We start from the raw sequence: 5,044 nt of genomic DNA on the forward strand, positions 1-5,044 counted from the left end.
TATCTATATAGATATATGAAAAATATATTTTGACAGTAAAAGAGACATCCAGAGAGACACAGGGAGAGAAACAGAGTGGGAGGTGGAGACAAGGAGACGGACAGAGAGATGAGAGTCAGAATTTGAATTAATGTCTGTTTGACATTTTTGAATCTATGACACATACTAACTTATCCATTTTTCCTGTCTATTAAGAGTTATATTTACTGTGTTATATTTACTTTGAGAATGAGGAAAAATCTCTTCAATATAAAAAAAAAGACATCAGTGTTCAATTTTTATAGTATCTCCCTAGAATGGCATTTAGTCTGCCTATACATTTATACTTCGAATAGCTACTCAAATGGTGGATCATAGCTAAAACTGTTAGTGGCTAATAAACAAGTTATATAGTAAAATAGATAAAGTTTATACTTAAACTCTCCTTAAATGTAGATAATTATAGAACCTAACTCATATTGGGTTATTGTAGGAGTAAATAAGCTAATATATGTGAAATGTATGGCATATCATAAGAGGTACTAAACAAATATTAGCTGTTGTTACTAATACTGTCATTATTACTGTCAATCCATTATCAACAAAACAGATTCTTTATTTTGAACAATAAATTCTGTTCAATTCTCCACATATACCATCCTGGATCAGAATCTGAGATATTAGCAACTCCGTTTTGCAGGCTTCCTAATTAATTTGACTACATATATCCTAGTATGTAAGGAAACAGATACTTGGAAGGAAAACTCCAAATCATGTTTTCTTTTCCTCACTCCTGCTCTGACCAGGAAAGCTCTAATGAGGACAAGCAGAGAGTGCTTTGGGCACTCTAAAAACAGTTGAGCTGAAGGGACCAGAATTAGGGACAGGACATTGAGCAGAACCAAGGTCCCACCAATTTCATTTCTAGTATTTTATTCTACTTAAAAGCTTTACATTTTTGGAAACATCTAAATTTTTATTCTCCTTTTCTCTGCTGCTGCTGCTGGTGATTAATGATACATGCATTTGCTTTCTATGATGTCTTTTTTCTAAGAAGGAAGTATACAGGTGTGAAAAAGCACATCATCACTAAATCAATGAGTTCCACTGAACAATTCCAAAATAGAATGGCAGAGAAATCCTGAAGACTTAAGATGTTAAGACTATCTCCTCTACAAACTGCTTCAATAAAACATTTGCAACTGTTAATAATTAATCATGACTTAATGATCCCTGATGGAGAGCAGTGCAATATATGCACGACAGCTGGTGATTAGAGATATCTGTCAAATATACACTTTACTACTAAAAGTTTTCCGGGGATCAGAAAGGCAGGAAAAACATTTTGTACTGGTTTGGAATTTCTCCTTTCTGGATTATGTATGTAAGTATGACTATAGTATGCATGTATTTTAAATAATTCCTATAGCTGATACTCTGCATTTAATTTCCTAGATCAAAATGAAAAACGAAATACATGTTGTATTTTATGAAAAATCCATACAAGCTATGAGAATGATCATTTCTGGTCCAAAATTCAATTGAACTGTAGATTTATTAAATATAATGAAATGAAATTTTAAGTAAGCAAAGAAAAGCAAGGTTTAGAGTCCACTGTATCATTTTGTTTCCCCTTCTCAACCTAAACTCTGGCTGTGATGTTTCAGTGCTAGTCTGAAGCTGTTTTCCTCTAATCTCCTACGGTTCCCAGCACACATTGCCATGTTTCCCAGAGGGTAAGCTGTTGCCCCAAATGCCTAAGCACTATAGCGAAATCTCCAAGATACCTGTTTGTGGCCACTGGCGAGCAGGAGACTGACTCAAGAAAGCCCCTGGGTAGTTGTATTTTTCCTTTTCACTATGAGGTAAATTTGCTAGAAGTCTTTAACAAAGAGAGCAGTCCTTGGTTCATCTTGTTCATGTTTAGTTTTTTGTGTGAGTTGCCACCCTCCTACAGTAGGATGACATCTTAAGCCACTAGATTTAATATCTCAGGCCACTCTGATTTTCTCAGTGTCTGCTGAGCTTTTCTGGCAAATCATCACCCTAGACTTAATTTTGAACAATAAAGGCCTGAGATATGAATGACTCCATGTGCTGTTAATCTATTCCTTTTTAGAGAACAAACTCCATAATAGTGTAAGATATTTTACTACTCTCCTTACAGTGGCCAAATATAACTTACTTAAATGTACTTACTCCATGTATACTCTATAATACACTTACAATACATTATAGGAAAAATTAATTTTTTTGAAAATCAAATTATGATTCTTTTAGTTTAACATCAGGTAAACTATATATGTGTGTGTGTGTGTGTGTGTGTGTGTATATATACATACACATATATATATATATATATGTATATATATATATATATATATATTCAAGAAAACAAATAAACAAAAGGTATACCAGTAAAGTTACAAAATTTTATTAAGTAAAAGGCAAATTAATTCTGATTACAAAACATCAAGTATATAACTAAGTATTATAAATTACATTCATTAATTGTATTTTATGTAAAATTTGGTCACCGCTATACATAATGTTTTTGTAATTGAGATATGGGAAGAAGTGACTAAAACACATCATAGAATAATTAAAGACAATCACAATAAAATACATCCAAGTCAGTTGACTAAAAGAAAAAGCAGTGGAAAATGCTGGTGCTTGTAACTTCAATAATATGATTGCAAAAAGAGAAAAGGCAAAGGAAAAAAGTACTGATAGTGAATTGGAAAAATGAAATACATGCGTATACAGCCAAAAAAGATATTTAAATATCTTTAAGAAGGTTATCAAATGTCAAGATTATAATTTATAGCTTCAATATTAAAAACATAATAAAGTAAAAATGTGCAAGTCAGAAAAATTCCAGATACCCAGAACATGAAACAAATTAATCTAGGCCTGGAAGTAATCAGCATGTAGGTAAATTATAATTTAAAATCCAGTTCAATTCAATATGTTGGCAGTCTTCTGATACCTCCTACAGTTGAAAGCACTGTGACAGATACACATGAAAGAAAGGGATTTTAGAATGATTTGTTGAATCAATATATTACTACAGGGTTGCTTAGATTATGCTCTCTTGTCCTTGAGTAGTAGATTCACCTAGGGTGTTTGTTAAAAATGTAAAATCGATAGCCTTATCTACCTTATAGAAGCAGAATAGATATGTAGGTAGAGAATAAGCAAATTTATCAAGCATGCGAAAATAGTCTTATGTACATCAAAGTTGTATGTCTTTTAGGGCTTTATTTAACTATATAGGCAGAAGCAGTTCTGCAGTGTAGTAGATGAAAGGAGATCACAGATAAAGTAAGTCATTTACAGACAAATTCCCATCATAATTCAAGATATAACAAATTTTCCCTGGCAGTTGGTAAAAACATTTGTTCTAATTTTCAGATTTATAAGGTAGAGATTAGATTGTTATAAACCCAAGAAGACAAGTTGCAACAAAACAAATTTATATCTTTGTTAAAAGTCATAAGAAAATATTTTAAGTTACTTTCTAATAAAATACTTTAGCTGATTGTGGCAAACCAATTTTCCATTTACTCCCAACTCCATAATAAAAGATTCATCATGAAAAAATATTGCTAAAAGATGTTCTCCTTTATTGAAGAAATGAACAAATGAAAGGTCTTTGTTATATGATAAGCTTGTTGGAAAATGAAAGACCCAGCTGAGGGAAAAGCTTAGAAATCCAAGATGACTATGCAGAGTGAATAAAAAGAAGTGTTCCACTTAATCTTCAGAGGAAAGCCAAGGCTAGATTAAGAGTGATGACTGAAAGCAGTTCAAATATGTATGCTGCCACATCAATAATATGGTTATTTCCTAAAATATCCTCCCACTATGAAACATGAAGATATTGGGTAAATAATGACAAAAATAATATCAAACGAGTTTCTGACACAAAGGAAAAAAAAAATCACCAAAGTTCAAACCAAACCAAACCAACCAAACAACCAAAACCATTGAATGAATTATATTCTGAAGCCAGAATATTAAGCAATAGTGAAAATCAAGGCTAGCCTAGGGGTAAACTACAATCCCATGCACATATGTCATTGGGAATCAATGGCTGCACATGGAGGACCAGTAAACAAAGGCTAGGGCCTGCCCAAAACAGGGTAACTGAACTGAAACCCCCACACAAAGCTAGCACAACCGAATAGGGTATTCCTTTTTTGAAAATACTGACTGAAAAAAATAGGTCAGGGAACTAAAAAGAAATCTATTTGTCTCTGGGACTCCGGATGCAAAAAACTAACAGTAATAATAATAGCCTCCTCTGAGAATTAAACATTACAAAACTGCTTTCACAACATGTCTAGGATTCAAATTTATATTATATTACAGTCATAGGTAATCTGAGCTGAGAAATTAAATTTATCTGGTCCCAGATTGAAAGAAACCACCTGGCAATGTTTGAAAAGACAACGCCTGAGAATTCCCAGAATTACTGAAAAATACAAATCTGGTTACAAGAAACATAGGATAAGCTGGACAAAAGCATGAAAACCAGATCTACACTTAAACCATCATAATGAAGTTGCAGAACATCAAAAACAAAGACTCTTAAGATTGGCTAGAGAGAACAGCCACATTACCTACACATCCTAAAATGACCCTCTGATGGGTCACACCTTTATATAATCTCCTCCCCTTGTGTTTAGCTGAGTCTGTGACTTGCTTCTAGCCAATTGAATATGACAAAGGTGATGGGATAGTCGCTGTTTTGATGAGGTTCCATTATATAAGATTCAGTCTCAGCAGATTGGAGTGAGAGGCTCTCCCTCGCTTGAAAGAAGTAAACTCATGCATGGCTGGGCCTCTGAAAGAGCCACATAGCAAGTAACTGCAGTGACTTATAGAAGCTGAGGGCAACCTCAGGCTTACAGAAAGAAGGTGGAAGACTTCAGTCCTACAACTACAAGGAACTGAATTCTGTCACATAACCACACAAAGTTCAAAAGGGGCCTTAAGCTCCACAAAGAAATGCAGCCCAGTTGACACCTTGAGTACAGCCTTGAGAGATGCTAAACAGAGA

This window comes from Hipposideros armiger, unplaced genomic scaffold (genome assembly GCF_001890085.2).
Source record: "Hipposideros armiger isolate ML-2016 unplaced genomic scaffold, ASM189008v1 scaffold_439, whole genome shotgun sequence".
In the NCBI taxonomy this organism is placed as follows: Eukaryota; Metazoa; Chordata; class Mammalia; order Chiroptera; family Hipposideridae; genus Hipposideros; species Hipposideros armiger.